Source organism: Hipposideros armiger, unplaced genomic scaffold (genome assembly GCF_001890085.2).
Source record: "Hipposideros armiger isolate ML-2016 unplaced genomic scaffold, ASM189008v1 scaffold_441, whole genome shotgun sequence".
NCBI classification, from domain to species: domain Eukaryota; kingdom Metazoa; phylum Chordata; class Mammalia; order Chiroptera; family Hipposideridae; genus Hipposideros; species Hipposideros armiger.
Genome location: NW_017731791.1, coordinates 1513758 through 1530678, shown reverse-complemented (window position 1 = coordinate 1530678; position 16921 = coordinate 1513758). Strand labels below are relative to the sequence as shown.

Here is a 16921-nt window from a genome sequence, read left to right as displayed (position 1 = left end):
AATAAGTTCAGAGAATGATAAGTACTGTATGACCTCACTTATATGTGGAATAAAAAAACCCCCAAACTCATAGAAACAGAGTAGAATGGTGGTTGCCATAGTCTGGGGGAGTTTGGGGATATAGGAGCTGTTGGTCAAAGGGTATAGACTTCCAGTTATAAGATGAATAAGTCCTGGGGATCTGATGGACAGTGTAGTGACTATAGTTAACCAGCACTGTTTGTATACTTGAAAGCTGCTAAGAGTGGATCTGAAATGTTTTTCCATACATCAAATGGTAAGAGTGAGGGATGTGTTCACTAACTTTATTGTGGTGATCATCTCATGATGTACACCAGATCATCACATTGTACACCTGAAACTTCAACTGACACAATGTTACATGTCAATTATATTTCAGTAAAGCTGGAGAGGGGAACAATACAGCCAAGGACTTCCAGTGGTCTGTGAGCTCCCTATTGGGAACCATTGATGTTCATAACATTGCCTCGCCAGTGAAGGTACGTAGAAAGTATTTGGCTCCGGCAAGTGTGTGGCAAATGTTGTGAAATTATTAAATGTTTATTTGATTCCATTTGTAACTAAGTTTTTTGAATAGACAATATATGGTCCAAAATTTTGAAAGTATGAAAGAGATATTCAAGGTTTAAATGAACCTATATATACACTATGCAGGAATTGGTTAGTATTCTTACTATTTTTCATCTCTCTGCCAATCAAAAGTGTGAATGATCTTAGAATGGTATGTAGAGCATACGGATGACAATTTTTGTGTTCCTTGTCACAGTTGACTTCAAATGCCAGTGAGGCAAATTTTTAGAAGCATGGATAAATAAATTCAGCATGATAATCACCTACATATACCTACATGGATTCTCTCTTGTCAGCAGTAACTGAGTTTTGGATAGAGGACTCCCAATATTGACGAGAAAACACATGATGTGCTGGTTTGAATGGATCTTCAGTAAATCGTAGGCATGTTGCTTGCTGCATGGCATAGCATTTCAACATATTCAATCCAGGAATTAGATTTGTGTTATTGGGAAGGCTTCAGAGAGAACAGATGTGAAACGCTAAGCCAAATGATCGTGTGAGTTTTTCACATCTGTCCCCTTAATTTTCTGTATTTTTGCTTCATTATCTGCATCGTTGGAATGCTGTATCTGTCATATGCCAACAGATGGCAATATTATAAGATCATTTTTTCAAGATGGTTAAAATGAATGACATTCTCTGCTGCTCCCAGAACAGAAGGAAAAAGATCTTTAGTGGTTGTCTCTTTGAACACAACAACTTGTTTTTCTAAATTTTTCATAAAATATTAGCAAGGTTTTTTTTTTTTTACCTCCTACTGCCTCTTCTTAACTAGTTTTCCTTTTGCTTAACTTTGATTTTATATCTAAATCTACCTTTGCTGTAATCTATGTGCAGATTTTGATGTATCTCCTAATAATGAAAGCAAAGTATATAGCTATCAGTGTAACCATTATTAATTAAGTAGTACTAGGTATATAAAATATTTGTCAAATGAAATTTATTTGTTTTTTTTTGAGAGCAAAATGTAAACAAATCACACTTATATTGTCCCTCCTTTTTTTTTCTTTTTAAAGAAGTCAATTTTTAGCTAGCAGAAGTGTTTTTATTTTAGAACCATGTGTTTGTTTAAAACTTGTGACAACTCCAAGAAAGTAGATGCTGTCCTGTGGATACTAAGCTGATCTTCTCACTGAGTTAAGAATCCTGTAAAATCTGAGCCCTATGATAGAACCTCGGAAGACATTTAAGGAGCTCTGAGTTTTGGATGTTGGGATGAGCTTTGAGAAAAAGGCATAAGATGAGAGAGAAATACAGTTGAAGGCATCAAACATGCATTGTTGCCTGAAGAGTCCTTATCCGTCTGCACCAGGTGATGCAGTCTTAAGCCCTACGATCCCATAACTCCTCTTTATTTGTCACTTTGCTGGCCCCTTTCCTTCTGCTCAGCTACCCTCTGGGCCCTGGGAGTATCTCACTGGACATCTCTTCCTGGGGGATGTCATCCATGTCTATCAATAGATTTTCAGATATCAACCATATATCGGAGATCAAAATTTATCTCCAGGCCTGATCACTCTTGGGACAACATTCCTGCATTTCAACTGTCTCCTAAACTCTTAGTACTTGATGGGTTCACCCACTGGTACCTCAATGCAGTATGCCTGAGAGAGTTATGTCCCTCACAAACCAAGTCCAATTTCACGCAATCATTTCCCACAGTGTGCAGGCTAGAGAACTTTTCTAAAGTGAGTCCCTTAATATCTGAGTGCCCGGGGGTGGCTGGTTAGCTCAGCTGATTAGAGCGTGGTGCTACTAACACCAAGGTTGCTGGTTCAATCCCCGTATGGGCCACTGTGAGCTGCACCCTCCTTAAAAAAAAAATGGAGGTGTAAGGAGAACTGACTCTGGGTGGTGAACACACAATGTGATAAATAGATGATGTATTACAGAATTACACACCTGAAACCTTTGTAACTTTACTAACAATTGTCACCCCAATAAACTTTAATTAAAAAAAAAAAGCCATGAATTGTTGGCGAAAAGTTTAGGTCATCCAACTTTTTCACGCAGCTTTTTCAGCACTTCCAAATAGTAAACTTGGTTAACTGTTTGTCCAGTTTGGTGCAAATTCATGATGAATAATCCCTCTGATATCAAAAAAGTTTAGCAACATCGTTGCAAAAAGTTCGCAAACTTAATTGTCAGACCTTGTACTGGGAAGGTACCTGCAAGAAAGTTATGGAGTTCTGGAAAAATTCTATGTGCTCGCCACTTCTGTTGACATTTGTGGAATCTTGCCTTCTTGCTTTCTCTTCCCACTGAGCATCCTTTCTCCCCCCTGGGACAGTGGCCCTGTTGTTCCCAGACCGTGTGTACCTTCCCTCTTTCTGGACCACCCTCCTGCAATGTTGATGCGTCTCACATCTCTTATCGGGATAGATGTCATTTGCAGCTAAAATTGAGTTTAAAACCTCTCTTTTTTGTACACACCGCACATTCTGTATTTTCTCCATTTATCACACTTACGACGCTGTGCGTCAGTGCCCTGTTCATGCGTGTCTCCCCACTGGAGTGTCATTTCTTTGAGGGCAATGTCGTGGTCACTGCTGTAGCTCAAGTACATGGATGATATATATATATATATATATATATATAAAATCAATTCAGAGCATTCTATTGTAATAAATCTTCCTACTTCCTGTCTCATTCTCAACTTTTTGTCTCCTTCTCAATCCAAGTCCTTTCTAGAATTCCTCTCTTGTTATGTTTATTACTCTCCCCTGAGCTTTCAGAATGGAGGCTAGAACCAAACACAATGGGTTCGCTGCTTGGAGTGTCTGAGCCAAAGGGACACAAAAGTCTTGTTGGAAGAAAAAGTTTTTATTTTTACTTGTGACAAGTAAAGGAGGCAGGGGAATAATTTCCCAAGCTCTGCTTCCCCGAAGGGAGGCTTAGCCATTGCTTATATATACTGTTTGGTTAATTACATGCTGATTTCTCCTTTGCAGTTGGCTAAACTTACCCAGTTGTGGTTCCCGTCAAGCTCATCCGGTTGCAGCTGCGTCTGCAAAATACTGTGCTACATTTTAGCATTTAGCAAGAATAGCATTTAGTAGACTCGCCCAGACCTTGAGACCCTTGTCTTATCTAACACAAGGACTCTGAGAGCTCACTCCACTTTACCTCACCAGCTGTATTTCCAACCCCTCTCTCTCAACCACCCTTTGTCCAGGAACCAGCCCCCTTACTATCCTAAACATGTTAGGTACTCTTATGCTTCCTGGCTTGTGTCCGTGCTTTTCCGTCTGCCTTACATGCCACCACTTAGGCTCTTTAAGGCCCAGTTGCAACATTCATTCATCCTACAGATATATTTAACTTTCTACTAGTTTCCAGGGACTCTATGTGCTGAGATACAGAGGTGAGCAAGATGGAAGATCCCTGCTCTCACGAAGTCTGTATTCATATTTCAGTGTAATGGAAATAACAGACAATTAAATAAGCAAGATAATTAATTGCTGAAAAATGTTATGAAGCAAGTGATTTTATATGTTAAAGACTAATCTGTAGAGCATGTTTTAAAAGCATGTGGTTGTTGGCCGATGTTTTAATTGAAAGCATCTTATTGGTTTAATTGAGCTTTTAAATTAAATTATGAGACCTTCCACATCAAAATCCCTATGTCTTTTACGTGTTGATTCTTTCAATGGCTTAAAAATATTTTTCTTAATGCAACTTTTACAAACTTTCAAATATGGGATAGCACAGATAAATCAGACTTCAGGTGAGAGAGGTTAGCTATACTTAATACTTCCATACAGCATTTAGGATTTTTAATCATCCACCTCGAAATAGGAAATCAAAGAGGCAGTACGATACACAGAAAGAGCAGTAGTAGGTCTTCAGTCTCATTTCAATCCCTAATTCTTCTGTTAGCTAATGCTGAGACCTGGAATAATTCACCTAGCTTATTGTGCTCATCTATAAAAGAGATACTATAAAGTTGAAAATATCTCAATTCTTTTCCTATGTTCAAGTTTTTTGATCAACTGCAGCAAGCAGGAATAGACAGGATGCTATCTGACTTAAAAGAAATTTTATTAGTGAAATTTTGGCTATCTCTATAAAAGCAGTTAAGGTTTACCATTTTTTTTTTTTGCTCTGCTGTTTTTATGTTACTGTAGTACTTATCTCAACATTGCTAACTCCAACCACAGATTCTCAGGCCTCACCTAATTTGACTGAGCTATAGCTTTTAACCAGTTGACCATTTCCGCTTCCTTGCTGAACCCTTTGTCATCACTCTTTCTATTCCCCTTCTACTTTACTGACTACCCCCAGTCTCCTTGCCCCTTTCTCTTTATCCTCTTGCCTTCTAAAGAGTCATGTCCTCAGGGATAGACTTCACTTCTCTCTGTTATCTGTATTTATCCTAATGATCTTGTATTAGTTATCTATAGCTATATAAAAACTTAACCCCAGATTAGTAGCGTAAAACAATACATATTTATTATCGTACAGTTTCTGTGGACCAGGAACCTGGGCACAACATAGCTGGGTCCTCTAAGCTAGGATTTCTCATAAGGCTGCTATAATGGTGGCAGGGGAGACAGGTCTCATCTGAAGGCTTGACTGGGGAAGGGTGTGGATGCAAGCTCACATGGGTGTTGGCAGGATTCATTTCCTTGGTACTGTTGGAATCAGGGCCTCAGTTCCTAGTTGGCTACTGGCTGGAGGTCACTCTCAATTTATTGCCAGGTTAGCATCTCCAACATGGAAGATTACTTTATCATCCTTTAAATAAGATAAACATCTACCTATTCCTGCTTGCTATAATTAAGCATAAAATTAGTTATGTGTCATAGGCATCTCAAATTTAACATGTCCAAAACTGAATTCTTGATTTGCAACCTACTGTCTCACCCTAAATGTGTTCCTCCGGTAGTTTTTGCCTTCTCAGTAAATGCTAACTAACTCTATTTGTGTAGTTTCACATGCCAAAAAGCCTGGCAGTCCTCTGTGACTTCTCTCTCTCTCTCTCTCTCTCTCTCTCTCTCTCTCTCTCTCTGTTTCATACACATTCTACATCAAACCATCAGCAAATCCTTTTGACTGTACCTTCAAGGCTTTATATCCAGAACTTAACTGCTTTTTTGCTATCTCCCTTACCACCACCCTGGTCTAGGTCACCAACATCTCTTGCTTAGATTATTGTAATAAATCCCCAAGTTACCTCCCTGCTTCTGTCATTACTACCCTTCAGTCTGTTATCAACACAGCAGCCACATTGGTCCTGTTGTCATGTAAGTCAAGTCATGTCATTCTTCTGTTCTGAATCTCTCAGTGGCTCTTTATTTCACTCGGCAGTAGAACTATTGCCTCCACATTATCTCCAAAGCTCTACATTAGCTGGCCCTTTGTTTCCCTCTCTCATCTCATCTCCCCCACTCCTCATCCCTTCACTCTCTGCTGCAGCCACATTGGCCTGCCTGCTGCTTTTTGAACACACTAGGCATGTGTTCTAAAACGTACCCTGGATTTATTTTCATCAGATATGGTAAGACATGCAAACACAAAGATGACTGTCATGAAGGAAGTGTTTATTCACTCTTTAGAAGCAGGAGGCATGGCATGCCATGCAGGGCCCTGCAAGGAAGCACCAGGGTCAGTCAGAAGGCAGAAGGAGTGAGGAGAAAGCATAGGCCAAAGCCTTTAAGGTGGTTTCTTCAGGGAAATGCAAGACAAGGCCGGTTAAGCAGGTTTAGGATTGGCTAGTGTGAATAGTTTCAGTGGGCTCTTGGGTATAGAGCAAGTCTCTAGTTGTCTTATACCTGCTGCTGGGGTGATTTGGATGGGGAATATTAGCCCTGATGCTAAGAGCCCAATAAAGGAGGTGACCCGGAATATGGGCTTTGGATTGGTTGGTTAGCATATGAAAGGTATGCTGCCAGGGTGGGTCATTTCTATGTCTAGGAGTTAGCTAACACAGGAGGGTCAGTCTCTTCAGGGTCAGCATGGCCCCAGATGCCAGAGCATCAGGGATACAGAAAATAAGAAAATATAGTTACTACAGCATGTGTCCTATGTAAGTGCAATTGCTTGTTCCCTGCGTGTACATTGTCATTTCCACAGATATTTGCAGAGATTGCTCCCTCATAGAGCCTTTATTCAATATCACCCCGTTTTACAGGCCTTTCTAAACCACAATGGATGCAATCTGGCCCTCTCTCACCTCAGCCCTATCATCCCCTTTCTCCTATCCTGCTTTTTGCTTTTTTGTTCCCTTTAGCACTTATCACTTTTGACATATATTCACTTATTTTTTTATTGTCTGTCTTCCCCAACTAGAATGGAAACTTTATGAGTATGGAGTATAGAATATCTCTCTCTGTGTCTGTCTGCCTATCTCTCTCTCCCTGTCTCGATGTTGATCTCTATCTATATCTATATATAGAGACTTTGTCTGATGTGTAACATGTCAATAGACACCTCTCTCTCTCTCTCTCTCTCTCTCTCTCTCTCTCTCTCTCTATCTCTCTCTCTATCATCTATATCTATCCATCCTCAGGACCTGAATAAATGAATAAATTAAATGCTTAATTTTAAGACACTGACTGTTTTCTTTGAATAAATGGATCAGAAATAATGTTCTATTAGGCAGCATGACATGGCTATTAAAATCTTTTAATTCGCATGGCATCTTCAGCAAGATAAAGGAGTTGACCTTTGTCCCCACATATCACACTCCCATAAATGCGTATACATAAGAGAGATAAGTCCAGCTGTTGATGGAACAGCATATGGGGACAGGAGCCAAAGCGGAACTTTCTCTGCTCTGAAGGTGAGGAGCTAGTGGTACCTCTGTAGAGGGACTACTGAGGTTCCATCAGAGTGTTGGTTGGCCCATGCCTTCTGTTTGGAAAGGGCCCTGAGGTTCCTTCTATGATCCCTGGAGAAGATCTTTGGCAGAAATTCAGCTCAATCAATCAAATTATGTCAGTGCAGGACCAGTAACATTGTATGTGCCACCCCACACATTTGTCCCGAGAGGATGACTCTGTGTGACCTGAGAGTATCCTGCCCTGCAACCACAGGTGGGAGAACAGAGAAGGTGAATGGTCATGCCTTTACCTCTTTGTTTACTGGAAATAAATAAAACAGTCCTCTTTTTCTTTAATAAGAGCCAGCTAAGAATGTGCTCTTTGGTTAGTACAAGTTGTTGGTGAAAGATGGTTATAGTGGTATGTTTTCAATTGTCCTGGCTCATCCGGGTATCATTTTATAATACAATGTACAGCTTTAGGCCATAAATCTGTCCCTTAGAAATTGCGTGTAAGAATCAGATTCCAAATGCATTAAGAAATAAATAGAAGAAATATCTAATACTTTAACAGTGCTTTACATCCTGGAAAATTCCAAACATTCTTCCACATGTGACTTCACTTATTTATTGGACATATATCTGTTGAACATCTAGTATATGCTAGGCTCTGTGCTGGATACCATGAATAAAATGATTAACAAGAAAGACAAGGATGAGGCTTATGATCTGGGAAGGGGGTTGATAATAGACTACCACCAACAGAAAGGAGTCTGGTGACCTAGGAATGCAGTGGTTGAGGTAGAGACAGGCATGTGAGAAGGTTGGAGAGACAGCCCAGGGCGGAGCCTTGCGGGCCATAGGGGAGTTTGAATCTCAGTATAAGAGCCATGATAGAAATCATTGAAATGTGTGAAGTGAGAAAGTGACACGAGCCAATCTGTGATTTTTAATCCTCCTTCCAGACAAGTGTTTATAAAACATCTCCCATACAATATACTTTTTCTATGTTTCGTTTTTATTTCTTCTATTCTTGTTATATTTATTTACCTAGATCATGGCGACCATACCAAAAAGTGGTTGCTACATTTTAGGAAAATGAATATTCACCCATTTACACTTTCTGTTCTCAAGCATAATAGCAAAAGAATGCTTGACTAACAGATATATCTGAGTTTGCATTCTTACTTGACCACTAATTATTTGTGAAAATTTGAAAAAAAAATCATGTACCTTCTCTATCTCTCTGTTTTCTCATCTATAAGATAAAAAGTACACCTATAAAATGTCTTTCAGCTTGAAAGTTTTGCAGTCTTTGTCCAGGACGGACTGGGATACTCCAATCATGTTCTTAACAAATACGTAAACATCTGCTTAAGAACTGCCATTTTTACCATGTCGTATCTATCATCAGATCAGTCAGTCTACTCACATGAATTTATCTACTGACACATACCTACTACATACTCTTGACTTCTTGACTTTTCCCCATCCCTCCAAACTATAAAGTATTCCTGTGCTCATCTATGCGATTAGAAGCAAAAAAGATTGAGAAGATATAAAGGAGCTCTTCCATTCTGTTATGTAATCAAGCTTCATGATATCAATAGAACTGGTCATTGGACAAGTCTTATAATTAATTGGTTTGTTGGTAATTCAGAGGAATGCAACAACTTGTGTTACTAAATGGGGTCATGTTAGGTTTAATGGCTGTGAGACTGGTGTTACCCCTAAGATCAGTCCTTGAAACTTTGACACTCACGGCCATGACGAGGGTCTGACTTGAGGGAAGCCTGGTTTCCTGTCACCTTGGTTTTGCATTGGCTAGACCAGGCGGAAGAGCATCTACTACCTTCTCGTCGTGGAGTACTTCAGGCAATATATGTTTTGACATGCTGTCTGCTTTTCCCGCTTCTCTCCCCCCAAATAGATGGGGTGGACCAGTTCAGCTTGGGCATAAATCTGTTACCACAGGCAGGAAGAACAGGGCCAGGGGGAGAGAGAGGGAGTAAGGGAAAGGAGGGAGATGAGAGCATTCTTTTTTTTTTTTTTTAAGATTTTATTGGGGAATTGGGGGAGGGAACCAGCCAAATTGTTGTTCTTCAATCTTCGTTGTGGAGGGCGCCAGTTGCCATCTGGCTTCTTGACGGCAGCTCGTGGCCTCTAAGCTCAAGGTGCTGTGTTCAATCTTAGCTGCGGGTGGGTGTAGCCACCATCCCATGTGGGAGTCGAACCAGCAGCCTTGTTGTTAAGAGGCACGCTCTATCCACTGAGCCATCCAGAGGGCAGCTCAGCTCAAAGTGCCGAGTTCAGTCTTAGTTGCTGATGGGCGTAGCCCACCATTGAACAGGCAATCTTGTCGTTACACCAACTGAGCCATTCTGCCACCTGATGGCAGCTCAGCGACAGCTCAACTCGGGCGCAGCATCACTGACCCATGTGGGAATCAAACCGGCAGCCCCGTTGCTCAGAGCCCATGCTCCTAAGCCAACTCTTAACCAACTGAGCCACTCGGCTGGCCTGAGAGCATTCTTAAGAAAAGGTGCAGCTACCAGACTGGCCAGAACTCGATTTCAGTGGCTGATAGCAGACCCAGGATGCCATCTTGCCTCTCAAGGTGAACTTCAGCTAATTGTAATGGATTCTAATATTATTGGTATTACAGGGAGGGAAAGTCTCTACCCCCTGGGCTGCCATGACAGTTCCGACAAGGGCCAACAAAGGAAAAAAGTCCCTCCTCCTTACGAGAAGGAGTGGTCAGCCAAGACCAGCCTGGGAGCGCCTCTAAGGCCACCCCTAAGTCTTGAATATTTCATATGCTTATTTAGAAAATAATACATTCTTAAGCTCTGACCCTCTTCAGTGCAATGGCAATGCTCCCAGCCTGTCCATCCCCACTACTCTTGGAGTAAAATGTCCTATCCTCTTTCTTTCAATAAATTCTCCACTTGCTTGGCTTATTCCGTGTGCCTTTGAATTCTTTCCTGCAGCGTAACCAAGAGCCCGCACTCCGGCAACGAATCCATTTTCCTTTAAAATAATTTTTGCAAAAGGTTCTTATGCATAGTTAAAGCTTAAAATTGGCACTTGGGTACAGCAGGGGACACGTTTGCTGTTTTGAATTTAGGTTTTCATTTTATCAAGTAACACACTCCCCCTCTCTCCTCCAACGCCGCTTGAAGGTTGTTCCCTAGAGTCTGTATTTATTGCTAAAATATAGAGCCGTGGGCCAGATTTAAATTCTATTAACTTTTCCTTTGCAATAGATGCTCAAAAGAGAAATATTGATTGAGTTTATATATAAAAGCTAGAAATTTGGAAGCAAATATTTTCTAAGATATAACCGCTTCTCTAACGTCCTTTCTCCAGGGCTTTCACTATTAATTTAGATCCGAGATCCACTTTGTATTTTCCATTTGCCCATGTGGTTTGTTTATAAACAGTTTGTTTATGGAAGCTAAATGTCTTGTTTTTAAATAAGATTGTGATATTATTACTGCTCATGGCAATCTCCAGCCTAATTTAATAATTCGCCTGGTACAGTTCCCCTAATTGAATTGTGTGAGTTATAGACAGTGATGAGGGACTCAAAGGTACCTGTCGTCCCCCAGCTCTGCTCAGTCCCTCTGAGCAGGAAGCCGAGGTTTACAGAGGAGTCGCTTGGTAAACAAGAATTCAGACAAACACACTCAAAGACCAGTGGGGACTGTTAAGATCTCGGATAATGTAATAATGTCACCCGTAGCTCTGGGTGTACAAACTGCAGATTTATGCAAGTAATTAATAGTGTCTTGCCAAAAGTCGGTAGGCTTTTCAAAAGGAATCTTTCTTTGTGTCTTTTGATATTTAAAGAGCTGTAATTACAATGGCAGAGATTTGAATTCTCTTTTCCCCCCCTGTCCTCTTATACACATTAATTTATGGACCAATCCAGGGTTACAGACAAGCTAATGAAAGAACCACATACTCTCTTTATAATTTTTTTTTTTTTACAGTTCCACTTGTGTGGATGAATTTAAAGTAGTTACTGCTATAAATAAGTATAATGATGTATCTCTTCTCTCAATTGCCAGTTGTTGATGCTGTAGCCTCATACAATAGAAGAAAAGAATTTAATTTAAATCTCTACCCATCTTGGTTCCTTTTTCTCTCATGCTCCAGTTAAGAAATTCAGCAGATATTTCTGCTATTATGAGGTGTTTTAAAAAAAAGACTCAAACTGGATTTTTCCCCCTCCTCTATTTTTAGAGTTATGGCAGACTCAAAAAAAAAATTACATAACTTCTGCAGTCAACTTACGCTTTGCCAGGTTCAAGGTTTAGCTCCTCAGTAATAATTTCTTCCCCCCCCCTGGCTTTATTGAAGTATAATTGACAAATAAAAAATTATATAGATTTAAGGTGTACAATGTGATGGTTTGATATATGTATACATTATGAAATGATTACCATCAAGTTAATTAACACATTCATCACCTTACATAGTTGCCCTTTTTTCCTGGTATGTGTGTGGTGAGAATACTTAAGAGCCACTGTCTTAGCAGATTTCAAGTGTACAATTCAGTATTATTAACTAGAGTCACCATGCCATACTTGAAATCTCCAGAACGTATTTACCTCGTAACTGAAAATTTGTACCCTTTGATGAACATCTCCCTAAGTCCCCCACCCCTTAGCCTCTGGCAACTACCATTCTACTCTCTGAGTCTGACTTTTTTAGATTCCGTATATACGTAAGATCATACAGCATTTGTCTTTCTGTGTCAGGCTTATCTCACGCATCATAACAATCTCTTTCAGCCTGGTCAGGGTTGGGTGGAATCCTCCAGTGATTATAGCAGGCAGATCCCTGGTCTTTAGCACACTATATCATGAGAAATACACTAACAGGAAACCTTCAGGTGTTCACAAAAATAGTTTGGCTTTTTATGGGAGTGCTTCCACCAGAAACCACAAGTGTGTGTATTCTCTGAGATTCTTTGAATGTCCCTTTGAAGAGTTTGACATGATGTTGGCTTGTCCTACATACAAACTGTTTTTTTTTAAAGATTTTATTGGGGAGTTTGGGGAGGGGAACAGACAAGTTGCTGTCCTTTTGTTCTTCAGTCTAGTTGTGGAGGACGTCGCTTCATTGGCCCATGTTGGTATTATCATTGCATTCTTCCTGGGTGAGGCAGATCAGTCGCTGGCTGCTGGACAGCCGCTCACAGTGGCTCTTGACAGCTCATGCCAGCTGCCAGCCACTCACAGTAGCGTATGACGGCCCACTGCAGCTTCACTGCAGCCTATGCCGTTGCCAGTGACTCATGGCAGCCCAGCTCCAGGTCGAACTGTTGTTCACCATCTTAGTTATAGAGGGTGCAGCGTCACTGGCCCTCATGTGGGATCCGAACCAGGGCCCTGATGCTCAGAGCTGGTGTCCCAAGCCAACTCCTAACCAACGTGCCACGCTGCCAGCCCTACAAGCTGTTTTTTGTATGCAACTTAACTATAGGCATAAAGCTTATTAGGACATTTTACCTGAGAGCCTTTTAAGTACAAGGCTAAGGCCAGGACTCATGGCATTTAAATAGCTGGGGACCAAAATCTGAGCCACATCTTATTATATTTATAGAAGCACTAGAGCCAAGAAACTTCAAATCCTTTCTCCAGGTGGTGACTCATACAAATTTTCCAAACAAAATGAACACGATGGGATTTAATGACATGTTCTATAATTCCAGCATCATGAAAGCTAATTCTCTTTTTCTATTTATTGTATGGATTTCCCCCATGAATTTAGACTTCGAAGGGACCCCTGCACCATCTAATCCAAATTTCATGTATTTCATGAATGAAAAAAACTGAGATCCAGAAAAAGGAAGTGGTGTGCTGGGGTCCGACAGATAGTTGGCGGCAGAGGAGGATTTAGGTCTCCATTATTCACGGACAGCACGTCCTTCCGTTGACATCTGTCGGCTCAGTGGGGTCAGAGTGGGAACAGTCACTTTGCTGATTTCTCAGTTTGTTGGGCCTTTTAAATTGCAATTTCCTTGAGGGTAAAGGCCTTGTGTATTTAATTTGCTCCTTATGGTACCCGGGAGAACTTCATAAAAAATAATAAGAGTGCACAATGTGCATTGCACTCCAGCAGCAACGCAGCACAGTTTTTTTAAAACCAACTTTGGGTATCATAATCTTGACACTGTAAATGTTTTGGTAAATAATCTGGTCCAGTTTAACGATCCCAGAAGAGAGTCCTTAAATTTGAACTGTATGAACGACAACGAGAGGACGTCTAGAGAAAAACAGAACCCATACAATCAATACAATTTAATAAATATTTAATTTAAGCATACTTTTGTAGACAACAAATTAAAATAGTGCATAGTGGATAGGCTCAGGGCATAAGCTCTGTGTTGGTCCTGTCAAGACCATGTATTTGGTTGATTTTTGGGGATGTTGTTTATTGCTCTGTCATGGTATTTCAAACTTGTGTTAATTGGCTTTGGAAAGTGCCTTGCTTATATCAAAACTCTTGTACTAACTGCAAAGAATTGCCAGTTACTTTGTCTGCGTTTGTTTAAGGCTCAAGCTCGATGTACTGAGTGATTGATTATAAACTACATTTCTATAGTAATTGTGACGGTTATTTCTCATCTGCTACTAATAAGATCAATATGGGGAGAAAGAAAATGGCCTATGACATATTTCTCTCCCTTTATGGGGAGATGGGGGTGCATGCTATTAAAGAAAAAAAATTATTCATGACACTTGTTAAAGATGGTAAGGAAGACTTTATTCAAGGGATCTACTAAAGGGGTTTTGCAGGAGGGGAGACAGATCAACCTCAACTCCAAATACAAGGAAAAGTGGGAATTCATAGCCAAGGAATAGGATGGGGGGCTCAGTGGATGGATAATTAGTAAGAGGAAAGAAACATCAGGTCTCGTGGCTAAACTGACCTAACTGGATTCTTGCTGAAAGCAGGTCAGGGTGATCAGATATTACCTGGGGGATGGTGAAGGGTGAGGAACCTGATCAGATACTGAGGGTCATCAGATATGGAGGATGGGGATTGTGGTGGTGGTGGTTGGTTCTGGTTAAATGACTCATCAGGATTCTTGTTAAAATGGAACAATTCAGAGATGAATAATATAGAAGTCCAAAAGTTGAGGCCTAGTTGAAAAAGAGCTCAGAAGCTGGTGAAAGGTTGGTCAAGGAGAGAATCTTTGTCAATACCCAAGAAAGACAGAAGACAGGTGATGAGGTATAATATCCAGGTAATAACCGAACTAATTAATGGTATTTTATAGGAGGGGAGCTCTTTTTTTTAATTAAAAAATTAAACATTTTTAAAATTACCATTGACATACAATAGTCTGTTAGTTTCAAGTGTACACCATAGTGATTAGACATTTATATGACTTATGAAGTGTTCACCCTGATAAGTCTGCTACCCATGTGACACCATACATAATTATTACAATATTATTAACTATATTTCTTATGCTGTACTTTATTTCCCTGTGACGATTTTTAATTTTTTTAATTTTATTGGGGAATTGGGGCAGGGGAACAGCGTTGGGGAATCAGGGAAGGGGAACAGACAAGTTGCTGTCCTTTGGTTCTTTAGTTTAGTGGAGGACGTCGCTTCCCTGGCCCATGTTGGTATTATCATTGCTCTCTTCCTGGCTGAGACAGATTGGTCGCAGGCTATTGGACGGCCGCTCATGATGGCTCATAGTAGCTCATGAAAGTTCACGCCCACTGCCAACTGCTCACGCTGGCTGCCGGCCACTTATGGTAGCTTATGGCAGCCCACTGCAGCAGGGACTGCAGCCTATGCTGTTGCCGGCGACTCACGGCAGCCCAGCTCCAGGTTGAGCTGTTGTTCACCATCTTAGCTGTAGAGGGTGCAATGTCACTGGCCCCCATATGATTTTCGAACTGGCGGCCCTGCTGCTCAGAGCTCGCACTCCCAAGCGAACTCTTTTTTTTTTTTAATTAGTTTCAGGAGTATAAAACAATGCAATAGTTATACTTTTCACCCCTCACAAAGTGACAACTTTCTCCCTCAATTCACCGCCCCCCCATATCATACATATGTATTACAATTCTGTTGACTCCATTCCCCACACTATACTCCACATCCTGTGACCATATGTATATATATATATATATATATATATATATATATATATATGTATGTATGTATATGTATATATATTAAATGATAGTAGACATACATATTATTCAACATCAGCTTCAGGTGTATAGTGCAGTGATCAAGCATCTACACTGTCCATGATATGGTAATAACCTCTTTTATGAATGTTCTATTGACCAGTTATCAATTGGGCCCTACTGCTTTCCTTATCAGTTTGTGTGAGCTCTTTATGCAGAAAACATATTAACTTTGACATTTCATTAAAAACATCTTTCCATTTTAATATTATCTCAGGTTTTTGTGCACAGAATTTTTCATTTTTATAGACTCAAACCTGCTGGTCTTTTACTCTATAATTTCTTCTGTTATTTTTAAGCTTAGGAAATCTTCCCCCTTGTACAAGTTTTACAAATAGATGTCCATATTTTCTTCAAATGTTTCTATTGTTAGAATTTTTTTCATTGTGAAATAAACATTTTTAAAATTAATTTCAGGTGTACAACACAGTGCAATAGTTATACTTTTTACCCCTCAAAGTGACAATCCTCCTCCCCCAATCTGCTGCCCCACTCCCCCCCATATCATACTTATCTATTACAATTCCCTTGCCTCCACTCCCACACTATACTCTATGTCCCGTGACTATATATATATATATATATATATATATATATATATATATATATATAAAATTATAGTTGACATACAATATTATACAACAACATCAGTGTACAGTGCAGTGATCAAGCCTCTACCCCATCCATGATGCGGTCTCCCTAATAAGACATGTGACCATCTGTCACCCTACAAAATATTTACAACATTATTAATTATATTCCCCGAATTGTCTTTCATGTCCCTGTGGCAATATTGTAGTTACCTATTTATGCTGTCTAATCCCTTCCCCTTCTCTCTCATCTCCAAACCCCTCCCAACTAGCAACCATCAGTTTTTCCTCTATATCTCTGAGACTATTTCTGTTTACTTTGCTCATTCATTCAGTTTTTTAGATTCCACATACAAGTGAGATCATATGGTATTTGTCTTTCTCCGACTGACTTATTTCATGTAGCATAATACAGAGGAAAACTCTTATCTGTGGGATATTTTAGCAAGAGGTTTCTGATTTAGAATGCTTATGGTAAACAAATGCAGAATTTATGGATTTATGGGAGATGGCGTCTTAGAAAATGTCACTGATATAATCTTCTGGATATTATTGAAGGGTATTTCACAACCTGAAATGCTCCCTGCCAGGACAGAAAATCATACTTTACTTGGAGAACCCACCCATTACTCTGTGCCAGAGGGTTCAAATGATGCAAAAGATAAGGCTCAGAAGAGCTGCACTTGGTATTTCAGACCCCACCTTGCTGTGTCTGTACATCGTAGCTGCTTGTATTCTTGAAATTATTA

General features: G+C 40.1%; 1 long non-coding RNA gene across 1 annotated transcript in view; it reads left to right on the top strand.

Annotated features, from left to right (window-relative positions):
• The window catches only part of LOC109394853 (uncharacterized), an 82568-nt gene that overhangs the window by 32934 nt on the left and 32713 nt on the right, over positions 1–16921 (top strand). Inside the window, exon 2 of the long non-coding RNA XR_002126531.1 lies at positions 401–500. This is a non-coding gene — a long non-coding RNA (uncharacterized LOC109394853). The remainder of the gene's footprint in view (positions 1–400; positions 501–16921) is intronic.